Below are 12,500 nucleotides of genomic sequence, written 5' to 3' on the forward strand. Positions count from 1 at the left end.
CCTTCTATAGTCCCCTCTCTGTGGAACCTGGCCTTCTATAGTCCCCTCTCTGTGGAACCTGGCCTTCTATAGTCCCTTCTGTTGAACCTGGCCTTCTATAGTCCCCTCTCTGTTGAACCTGACCTTCTATAGTCCCTCTCTGTGTAACCTGGCCTTCTATAGTCCCCTCACTGTGGAACCTGGCCTTCTATAGTCCCCTCACTGTGGAACCTGGCCTTCTATAGTCCCCTCTCTGTGTAACCTGGCCTTCTATAGTCCCCTCACTGTGGAACCTGGCCTTCTATAGTCCCCTCTCTGTGTAACCTGGCCTTCTATAGTCCCCTCTCTGTTGAACTTGGCCTTCTATGTCTCCTCTCTGTGGAACCTGGCCTTCTATAGTCCCCTCACTGTGGAACCTGGCCTTCTATAGTCCCCTCTCTGTGTAACCTGGCCTTCTATAGTCCCCTCACTGTGGAACCTGGCCTTCTATAGTCCCCTCTCTGTGTAACCTGGCCTTCTATAGTCCCCTCTCTGTTGAACTTGGCCTTCTATGTCTCCTCACTGTGGAACCTGGCCTTCTATAGTCCCCTCTCTGTGTAACCTGGCCTTCTATAGTCCCCTCTCTGTGTAACCTGGCCTTCTATAGTCCCCTCACTGTGGAACCTGGCCTTCTATAGTCCCCTCTCTGTGTAACCTGGCCTTCTATAGTCCCCTCTCTGTTGAACCTGGCCTTCTATAGTCCCCTCTCTGTGGAACCTGGCCTTCTATAGTCCCCTCACTGTGGAACCTGGCCTTCTATAGTCCCCTCTCTGTTGAACCTGGCCTTCTATAGTCCCCTCTCTGTGGAACCTGGCCTTCTATAGTCCCCTCACTGTGGAACCTGGCCTTCTATAGTCCCCTCTCTGTGTAACCTGGCCTTCTATAGTCCCCTCTCTGTTGAACCTGGCCTTCTATAGTCCCCTCACTGTGGAACCTGGCCTTCTATAGTCCCCTCTCTGTGTAACCTGGCCTTCTATAGTCCCCTCTCTGTTGAACCTGGCCTTCTATAGTCCCCTCTCTGTGTAACCTGGCCTTCTATAGTCCCCTCTCTGTGTAACCTGGCCTTCTATAGTCCCCTCTCTGTGGAACTTGGCCTTCTATAGTCCCCTCTCTGTGGAACCTGGCCTTCTATGTCTCCTCTCTGTGGAACCTGGCCTTCTATAGTCCCCTCTCTGTGGAACTTGGCCTTCTATAGTCCCCTCTCTGTGGAACCTGGCATTCTATGTCTCCTCTCTGTGGAACCTGGCTTTGTCTGGCTGTTCACTCATTATATACTTCAATCCACAGGATGTGTGTGGGTGTGTGTGTGTGTCTGCATGCGTGCTTGTGTGTGTGTGTGTGTGCGTGTGCGTGTGCGTGTGCGTGTGCGTGTGCGTGTGTGTGTGTGTGTGTGTGTGTGTGTGTGTGTGTGTGTGTGTGTGTGTGTGTGTGTGTGTGTGTGTGTGTGTGTGTGTGTGTGTGTGTGTGTGTGTGTGTGTGTGTGTGTGTGTGTGTGTGTCCCAGATAAAGATCACTTCTCTGAGTGTGATAAAACTATGAAGTGTATTGTGATGGTTATCATAACCATTAATTATTGTAAATCTTAGCTATTGATCTTCATTACAAAGCTGATCAACAGGTCCTGGTTTTGCTTTGAAGTGTGTGTGTGTGTGTGTGTTCGTGTGTGTGTGTGTGTGTTTACAGCATACACTCTATGTGTGTGTGTGTGTGTGTGTGTGTGTGTGTGTGTGTGTGTGTGTGTGTGTGTGTGTGTGTGTGTGTGTGTGTGTGTGTGTGTGTGTGTGTGTGTGTGTGTGTGTGTGTGTGTGTGTGTGTGTGTGTGTGTGTGTGTGTGTGTGTGTGTGTACTGTCTTCCTGAGGGAAAAGCAACAACAGTTTCCTTCCCTGTCGGTGCATATGCTAATCTTGTTATTATGCAAATGTGAGAATGTGATTTGTTTGGCTAAGTGGTTCATTTTACATCCAGCGCCAATATGAATTCCCTAAAGTCCTCCTTTGATGAGAGATTGGTTGCTGTTTGTACATGATTAAATTTTTTATTTAAAAAAAATGTCCAGCCTCTCAGACCTGTTTTTTGGGGGATTACGTGAATTGAGCAGGTAGGGGGGAGGGAGGGTAATTAAAGTGGACGGTGACCGTGGGGTAAGTTAGGGGCTCAGCGTTTGATTGGCTGTTTCCTGCATGGGGGCATGGAGTGAAGGAGGGTGTGGAGTGAAGGAGGGATGGAATGAAGGAGGGTATGGAGTGAAGGAAGGATGGAGTGAAGGAGGGATGGAGTGAAGGAGGGATGGAAGGATGGAGGGATGGAGTGAAGGAGGTATGGAGTGAAGTAGGGATGGAGTGAAGGAGGGATGGAGTGAAGGAGAATGGAAGGATGAAGGGATGGAGTGAAGGAGGGTATGGAGTGAAGGAGGGGATGGAGTGAAGGATGGTATGGAGTGAAGGAGGGATGGAATGAAGGAGGGTATGGAGTGAAGGAGGGTATGGAGTGAAGGAGGGATGGAGTGAAGGAGGGTATGGAGTGAAGGAGGGGATGGAGTGAAGGATGGTATGGAGTGAAGGAGGGTATGGAGTGAAGGAGGGTATGGAGTGAAGGAGGGATGGAGTGAAGGAGGGATGGAGTGAAGGAGGTGATGGAGTGAAGGATGGTATGGAGTGAAGGAGGTATGGAGTGAAGGAGGGATGGAGTGAAGGAGGGATGGAGTGAAGGAGAATGGAAGGATGGAGGGATGAAGTGAAGGAGGGTATGGAGTGAAGGAGGGTATGGAGTGAAGGAGGGATGGAGTGAAGGAGGGTATGGAGTGAAGGAGGGGATGGAGTGAAGGATGGTATGGAGTGAAGGAGGTATGGAGTGAAGGAGGGTATGGAGTGAAGGAGGGATGGAGTGAAGGAGGGTATGGAGTGAAGGAGGTGATGGAGTGAAGGATGGTATGGAGTGAAGGAGGTATGGAGTGAAGGAGGGATGGAGTGAAGGAGGGATGGAGTGAAGGAGAATGGAAGGATGGAGGGATGAAGTGAAGGAGGGTATGGAGTGAAGGAGGGTTTGGAGTGAAGGAGGGATGGAATGAAGGAGGGTATGGAGTGAAGGAGGGTATGGAGTGAAGGAGGTATGGAGTGAAGGATGGTATGGAGTGAAGGAGGGTATGGAGTGAAGGAGGGTATGGAGTGAAGGAGGGATGGAGTGAAGGAGGGTATGGAGTGAAGGAGGGTATGGAGTGAAGGAGGGTATGGAGCGGAGGGATGGAGCGAAGGAGGGATGGGGTGAAGGAGGGTTGGAAGGATGGAGGTCTGCCAGCTTCATATAGTTTATTAATCTCTTTACCTCTCTAATCACACAGTGTGGTTGTACACACACGGACCGGTACCAACAAACACACCAACCGGAAGCAACAGACACACACCAACCTATTACCACTCAAAGTAGCCTACGGCTGTGAACACTGAGTATGCATCATGATTTGGAGAGCACTCTGTTCAGGTCTACATCTTAGCCAAGTTTTTGTGTGCGCACATGTGTGTGTCTGTGTGTGTGTCTGCGTATGTGTGTGTGTGTGTGTGTGTGTGCGTGTGTGTGTGTGTGTGTGTGTGTGTGTGTGTGTACATGTGTGTGTGCGTGTATAGTCATTATTTCTCCCCTTTTGATATAGATAATCAATTTTGAATATTGGCCTTAACACTTGATAAAAATTTAACTTGGAAAAAATTGCCCAGGCAAAATATTGTGTTTGAAATTGCGCCAAAGTAACCGTTTTAGATTAGCGGAGATAGAGAATTCCTCAGGTTCTCCGCTCCCTACTCTCCTCACACACAAACACACGGACACTTAGAGGCTCTCCGCTCCCTACTCTCCTCACACACAAACACACGGACACTTAGAGGCTCTCCGCTCCCTACTCTCCTCACACACAAACACACGGACACTTAGAGGCTCTCCGCTCCCTACTCTCCTCACACACAAACACACGGACACTTAGAGGCTCTCCGCTCCCTACTCTCCTCACACACAAACACACGGACACTTAGAGGCTCTCCGCTCCCTACTCTCCTCACACACAAACACACGGACACTTAGAGGCTCTCCGCTCCCTACTCTCCTCACACACAAACACACGGACACTTAGAGGCTCTCCGCTCCCTACTCTCCTCACACACAAACACACGGACACTTAGAGGCTCTCCGCTCCCTACTCTCCTCACACACAAACACACGGACACTTAGAGGCTCTCCGCTCCCTACTCTCACACACAAACACACGGACACTTAGAGGCTCTCCGCTCCCTACTCTCCTCACACACAAACACACGGACACTTAGAGGCTCTCCGCTCCCTACTCTCCTCACACACAAACACACGGACACTTAGAGGCTCTCCGCTCCCTACTCTCCTCACACACAAACACACGGACACTTAGACGCCCATAAGTCACACACAGACAGACACATGTGCAAGTATGTTAGCATGTGCACACATTGACACACATTATCCAAAGACACACAAACACACCAATGTTCCTGAGTCGTTAGTGCTACATGATCTCTCCATGTGTGATGATAATATAACGAGGTGAATTATTAATATGTGTAGGTCAATGTCATTCAGAAGCATGCAGTCAAACTGTCACATTGGATCACAAGTGGACACACACACACACACACACACACACACACACACACACACACACACACACACACACACACACACACACACACACACACACACACACACACACACACACACACACACACACACACACACACACACACACACACACACACACACACAGTGTAGTAGTTGAATAATGTTACTACTCTATTCATATCATTCTCCATATGTTTCTATGCATGTTTCCTGATTTAGCTCACACACACATATACATGCACGCACGTATATTACTATATACAGTTGAAGTTGGAAGTTTACATACACCTCAGCCAAATACATTCAAACTCAGTTTTTCACAATTCCTGAAATTTAATCCTAGTAAAAATGCCCTGCATTAGGTCAGTTAGGATCACCACTTTATTTTAAGAATGAGAAATGTCAGTGTACAGTTTTTCCCAATTGCTGTCACGCCTTGGTCATTGTATTTTGTGTTTTTGGTATATGTTTGGGTAGGCCAGGGTGTGACATGGGTTTATATGTTGTGTTTCGTATTGGGGTTTGTATTAATTGGGATTGTGTATGATTAGGGGTGTGTCTAGTTAGGCTTGGCTGCCTGAGGCGATTCTCAATTGGAGTCAGGTGATTCTCGTTGTCACGGATTGGGAACCGTATTTAGGTAGCCTGAGTTCGCGTTGTATTTTATGGGTGTTTGTACCTGTCTCTGTGTTGTAGTCACCAGATAGGCTGTAATTAGTTTCACGTTTCGTTTGTTGTTTTCTTATATCAGTTATTTCATGTACCGCGATACTTTCATTAAAGTCATGAGTAACCTACACGCTGCATTTCGGTCTGACTCTCTTCATTCAACAGACGAATGTTGTTACAATTGCTAAAGCTCAATTTTGCAAACTAGGCTGGTTTTATCAAAATACTTAACACAATTCACAAAACACCTCATATACAGTGGGGCAAAAAAGTCAAAAAAAATGATGATGAAAAAGCCACCAATTGTGCATGTTCTCCCACTTAAAAAGATGAGAGAGGCCTGTAATTTTCATCATAGGTGCACTTCAACTATGACAGACAAAATGAGAAAAAAAATCCAGACAATCACATTGTAGGATTTTTTATGAATTTATTTGCAAATTATGGTGGAAAATAAGTATTTGGTCAATAACAAAAGTTTATCTCAATACTTTGTTATATACCTTTTGTTGGCAATGACAGAGGTCAAACGTTTTCTGTAAGTCTTCACAAGGTTTTTACACACTGTTGCTGGTATTTTGGCCCATTCCTCCATGCAGATCTCCTCTAGAGCAGTGATGTTTTGGGGCTGTTGCTGGGCAACACAGACTTTCAACTCCCTCCAAAGATTTTCTATGGGGTTGAGATCTGGAGACTGGCTAGGCCACTCCAGGACCTTGAAATGCTCATTACGAAGCCACTCCTTCGTTGCCCAGGCAGTGTGTTTGGGATCATTGTCATGCTGAAAGACCCAGCCACGTTTCATCTTCAATGCCCTTGCTGATGGAAGGAGGTTTTCACTCAAAATCTCACGATACATGGCCCCATTCATTCTTTCCTTTACACGGATCAGTCGTACTTGTCCCTTTTCAGAAAAACAGCCCCAAAGCATGATGTTTCCACCCCCATGCTTCACAGTAGGTATGGTGTTCTTTGGATGCAACTCAGCATTCTTTGTCCTCCAAACACGATGAGTTGAGTTTTTACCAAAAAGTTATATTTTGGTTTCATCTGACCATCTGACATTCTCCCAATCTTCTTCTGGATCATCCAAATGCTCTCTAGCAAACTTCAGACGGGCCTGGACATGTACTGGCTTAAGCAGGGAGACACGTCTGGCACTGCAGGATTTGAGTCCCTGGCGGCATAGTGTGTTACTGGTAGGTTTTTTGACTTTGGTCCCAGCTCTCTGCAGGTCATTCACTAGGTCCCCCCTGTGGTTCTAGGATTTTTGCTCACCGTTCTTGTGATCATTTTGACCCCACGGGGTGAGATCTTGTGTGGATCCCCAGATCGAGGGAGATTATCAGTGGTCTTGTATGTCTTTCATTTCCTAATAATTGCTTCCACAGTTGATTTATTCAAACCAAGCTGCTTACCTACAGGGGAGCCTCTTAAAGAAGAAGTTACAGGTCTGTGAAAGACAGAAATCTTACTTGTTTGTAGGTGACCAAATACTTATTTTCCACCATAATTTGCAAATAAATTAATTAAAAATCCTACAATGTGATTTTCTGCTTTTTTTTCTCATTTTGTCTGTCATAGTTGAAGTGTACCTATGATAGAAATTACAGGCCTCTCTCACCTTTTTAAGTGGGATAACTTGCACAATTGGTGGCTCACTAAATACTTGTTTGTCCCACTGTATCCTGCAAATTGAAGCACTGCAACCAAAACCACATATAGCATTATCAAAATCAAATGTTTGCACGAAATCGCACACACTTCATTCATATTACCAGATTTTTGTCTAACCAACTACACACTGTTGGGCATAATGAAAAGCACTCTCATCTTTAGAATGCTTTGCCATAATACTAAAATTGTTCAAATTGTTCAAAATGCACAGAAATATTTGCAGATACACACACATGCTGTTGAAACATTAAAAAAAAAACATTTTTCACCAAACAAGTCAGTGCAACATATGCACAGCAGATATATTTACATTGGACTGAACAAAAATATGCTCACAAAAAACAGTAAACTGAAAAAGAAAATTGCAGAAAAAATATATAGAAAAAAAGACGCAAGAAAAATAATTAGGCAGTATCTTGCCGCACAGATGGGTCTGGCCACAACTCCTCATCCCCATCACAGGCAATATCTTCCCTTGCCAGACATCGAGGGAAGAGGCACCTTGAGTGCCTTATCCATCCCTGAATCGCACCCGCAGGACACCATGCGTATTGAGATGGCAGCGCATATTGTGATGTTCCCACCACGTTGGACAGGAACATCTATAATGGCTCTGTGGCCAATGACGTTTCTCCCACTTCTTCTGGTCTCTGCTAGGTTGAACCCAGACTCATCTATAAAGATGAACTCATGTGGGATTGCATGAGCATCCATTTCCAGTACTCCCTGAAAACAAAGAACAAAAGCAGTCAATATGGTGTTATCCAGTACATTGGGAAACAATGCTGTGTGTAGTGTACTGCAGTCAATATTGTACTTACATGCACATATGCTCGTCTGACCTCTTTGTTTCTTTGAGATTTTCTCTCAAACGGCACCTTATGAAGTTGTTTCATTCTGATTTGGTTTCGCGTGAGAATGCGAGCCAATGTGGACAGGCTGACTTGTTGAATGTTGTTGAATATGGTGTTGTCTTGGATGATGTGGCTTTGAATTTCTCGTACTCTGATTTCATTATTTTCCAAAACCAAGTTTACAATGACAGTGTAACGGATGGGAGAAAGAGAAGAGGACCGAAGCGCAGCGTGGTAGGTGTTCATGATGATGTTTCATTCAAACTCAGAACACTAAACAATAAATGACAACGTGAATTTAAAAAACCAAAACAAGTGCCCAAACACTCACACGGAAACAAACACCCACAAACCAAAAGTGAAACCCAGGCTACCTAAGTATGATTCTCAATCAGAGACAACTAACGACACCTGCCTCGGATTGACAACCATACTAGGCCGAACACAAAAACCATAGAAAAACAAACTGCCCACCCCAACTCACGCCCTGACCATACTAAAACAAAGAATAAAATAACAGAACTATGGTCAGAACGTGACAGTACCCCCCCCCCAAAGGTGCGGACTCCGGCCGCAAAACCTGAACCTATAGGGGAGCGTCTGGGTGGGCGTCTGTCCGCGGTGGCGGCTCTGGCGCAGGCCCCACTTCACCATAGTTTTTGTCCGCCTCCTCAACCGCCCCCATGGCCTATTATGAGCGGTGACCCTCTCCGCCGACCTCGGACTGGGGATCCTCGCCACGGGTCCCGAATGGACGGGAGATTCCAGCAGCGCCGGACAGGCGGGAGACTCCGGCAGTGCCGGACAAGAGGAAGGCTCTGGCTCCCTGTAGGGAGGAGACAGAGAGACAGCCTGGTGCATGGGGCTGCCACAGGGCCTACCAGGCTGGGGAGACCTATAGGAGGCCTGGTGCATGGAGGAGGCACCGGATGGACCGGGCTGTGGGGGAGCCCCGGAGCTCTGATGCGCAGCCTTGGCACCACTCCTCCAGGCTGGATGCCCACTTTAGCCCGGACCCTCCCGAGTGCAGGCACAGGTTGAACCGGGCTGTGGGTAAGCACTGGAGCTCTGGTGCATACCACTTGCACCTCTCCCTTCGGCTCAATACCCACATTCGCCCGGCACAGGCATTGCGCAGGCATAGGACGCACTGCACCCTCTCAGCGCCTTGGAGACAGAGCACGCAGCGCCGGCGCAGGATACCCTGGATTGAAACGGAGTACTGGAGACCAAACACGTTGGGCTGGATGCCTACTCTCGCATGGCACTTGCGGGGGGCTGGCCTATAGCCCACCGGGTTATGAGCACGTACTGGCGACACCGTGCGTTTGACCGCATAATACGGTGCCTGACCAGCAGTGCGCTTCTTCCAATAAGCACGAGGAGTGGGCTCAGGTCTCCAACCTGACTCTGCCATACTCCCCGTGTCCCCCCCCCCAAACATTTTTTAGGGGGGGCTGCCTCTCGAGCTTGTCACGCTGCCGTGCTGCCTCCTCATATCGCCGCCGCTCAGCTTTCGCTGCCTCCAGCTCTGCCTTGGGACGGCGATATTCCCCAGCCTGTGCCCAGGGTCCCTTGCCGTCAAGTATCTCCTCCCAAGTTCAGTTCTCCAGGTACCGCTGCCTCTCCTGCTGCTGCCCGTTACCACACCGCTTGGTCCTCTGGTGGTGGGGGTTTTTGTAACGGATGTTGTCGGGAGAAAGAGAAGAGGACCGAAGCGCAGAGTGGTAGGTGTTCATGATGATGTTTAATTCAAACTCAGAACACTAAACATTAAATGACAACGTGAATTTACAAAACCGAAACAGTACCGTGTGGCCCAAACACACCAAAAGTGAAACCCAGGCTACCTAAGTATGATTCTCAATCAGAGACAACTAATGACACCTGCCTCTGATTGAGAACCATACTAGGCCGAACACAAAAACCAACATAGAAAAACAAAACATAGACTGCCCATCCCAACTCACGCCCTGACCATACTAAAACAAAGAATACAATAACAGAACTATGGGCAGAACGTGACAGGCAGCTTCCTGTACTCTGGTGAACATTTGGCCCCTTCCTCCACCATGCTTGCGTCTCTCCGTCCTTTAGAAAAACATAAAATCAAAAATATAGGGCTTGGACAATGCAGCCTCAAGATATTTCCCCCACAGTAGAGTAAATTCTACAGGACATTTGTGCAGTTAGTGTATGACATCAGCCATTCATGAAGTAAACAGGTGTCAACAACTGATACAAAGAAAGAAATGTTGGTTACATACCTGTACTCCAGTCTAAATGTCCGGATGACACAGGCGACAGTAAAACGGCTCAAGTTGGGCTGCACTCTCTGTCCAGCCTCTCACATTGTCAGCCCCATGGTTGATGACATGATCAACTAAGGTTGCTCTGATTTCACTCTCTGTCCAGCCCCTCACATTGTCAGCCCATGGTTGATGACATGATCAACTAAGGTTGCTCTGATTTCACTCTCTGTCCAGCCCCTCACATTGTCAGCCCCATGGTTGATGACATGATCAACTAAGGTTGCTCTGATTTCACTCTCTGTCCAGCCCCTCACATTGTCAGCCCATGGTTGATGACATGATCAACTAAGGTTGCTCTGATTTCACTCTCTGTCCAGCCCCTCACATTGTCAGCCCATGGTTGATGACATGATCAACTAAGGTTGCTCTGATTTCATTTGAAAGTTGTTGTCTTCTTTGGCCATGAACTCCTCTACCAGCTCTACCCCTACCTCTCACTCTTCCTACCCCTCTCATTCTCACCCTCCCTCTTCCTCTTCCTCTCTCTGCAACGGCTTCCATTGTTGTTGTAAAACATAATCTGTGGTCCTTTCATAGTGCTTACTTCCTGATTGAAGTGGTAACATTTAACCATTGAGGTGTTTGGCCAGGTGGCACATGTATTGGCAGATTAGCTCATGTAGTGTCATTTTGAATGGCAGTGTTTTGAAATGGCAAACATGTGACTTTATGTCAGATTGTTGTGTCTTATGCAGAGAACCGTGTGCAGTGCATTTAAAAAGTGCCATTTTGAATTGCAAAATGTGTGTAAAGCAGAAAATGTGTTTAGACTTTTAGAGACTTGAGAAGAGGTTTTGCTCTCTGTGTGTCAGTTTAAATAACTGTGCTGTGCATGTCATTTTAGTGTGTTAGCAATTGGAAAAAACTGTAATAGTAGAGAGAATGGTTTATTTCAGCTTTTATTTCGCTCATCACTTTCCCAGTGGGTCAGAAGTCTACATACACTCAATTCGTATTTGGTAGCATTGCCTTTAAATTGTTTAACTTGGGTCAAACGTTTCAGGTAGCCTTCCACAAGCTTCCCACAATAAGTTGGGGTAATTTTGTCAGGTTTGTTGGCCTCCTTGCTTACATACGCGTTTTCAGTTCTACCCACACATTTTCAATGGGATGAGGTTAGGGCTTTGTGATGGCCACTCCAATACCTTGACTTTCATGTCCTTAAGACATTTTGCCACAACTTTGGAAGTATGCTTCGGGTCATTGTCAATTTGGAAGACAGCCAAGACAGCCAAACACCTATTTGCGACCAAGCTTTAATTTCCTGACTGATGTCTTGAGATATTGCTTCAATATATCAATGTAATTTTCCCTCCTCATGATGCCATCATGATGCCATCTATTTTGAGAAGTGCACCGGTCTGTCCTGAAGCAAAGCACCCCCACAACATGATGCTGTCACCCCGTGCTTTACGGTTGGGATGGTGTTCTTCGGCTTGCAAGCATCCTCCTTTTTCCTCCAAACATAATGATGGTCATCATGACAAAACAGTTATTTTTTGGTATGGTCTTTGTCCCCATGTGCAATTGCAAACCGTAGTCTGTTCTTTTATGGCGGTTTTGGAGCAGTGCCTTTGTCCTTGCTCAGCAGCCTTTCGGGTTATGTCGATATAGGACTTGTTTTACTGTGGATATAGATACTTTTGTACCTGTTTCCTCCAGCATCTTCACAAGGTCCTTTGCTGTTGTTCTGGGATTGATGTGAACTTTTTGCACCAAAGTACGTTAATCTCTAGGAGGCAGAACGTGCCTCCTTCCTGAGCGGTATGACGGCTGCGTGGTCCCATGGTGTTTATACTTGTGTACTATTGTTTGGACAGATGAACGTGGCACCTTCAGGTGTTTGGGAATTGCTCCCAAGGATGAACCAGACTTGTGGAGGTCTACATTTATTTTTCTGATGTCTTGGCTGATTTATTTTGATTTTCCCATGATGTCAAGCAAAGAGACACTGAGTTTGAAGGTAGACCTTGAAATACATCCACAGGTACACCTCCAATTGACTCAAATTATGCCAATTAGCCTGAATCAGAAGCTTCTAAGGCCATAACATAATTTTCTGGCAGAGGCAACTTAGTGTATGTAAACTTCTGACCCACTGGACTTGTGGTAGAGTGAAATATAAACATGGGAATATAAACATAAAAAATGTTGTCATGCACAAAGTAGATGTCCTAACCGACATGCCAAAACTATAGTTTGTTATCAAGAAATTTGTGGAGAAATTGAAAAAACAGTTTTAATGACTCCATCCTAAGTGTATGTAAACTTCTGACTTAAACTGTATCTAATGAAACCCTATTAAAATGAAACCTAGAAGAAAAATCTAAT

At 46.4% G+C, this 12,500-nt stretch overlaps 1 protein-coding gene across 1 annotated transcript in view; it reads left to right on the forward strand.

The window, feature by feature from the left end:
- The window catches only part of LOC124043194 (adhesion G protein-coupled receptor B2-like), a 557,845-nt gene that overhangs the window by 272,593 nt on the left and 272,752 nt on the right, over positions 1 to 12,500 (forward strand). The gene's annotated exons all lie outside the window — the stretch shown is intronic.

The sequence above is a fragment of the Oncorhynchus gorbuscha genome, linkage group LG09 (assembly GCF_021184085.1).
Source record: "Oncorhynchus gorbuscha isolate QuinsamMale2020 ecotype Even-year linkage group LG09, OgorEven_v1.0, whole genome shotgun sequence".
In the NCBI taxonomy this organism is placed as follows: domain Eukaryota; kingdom Metazoa; phylum Chordata; class Actinopteri; order Salmoniformes; family Salmonidae; genus Oncorhynchus; species Oncorhynchus gorbuscha.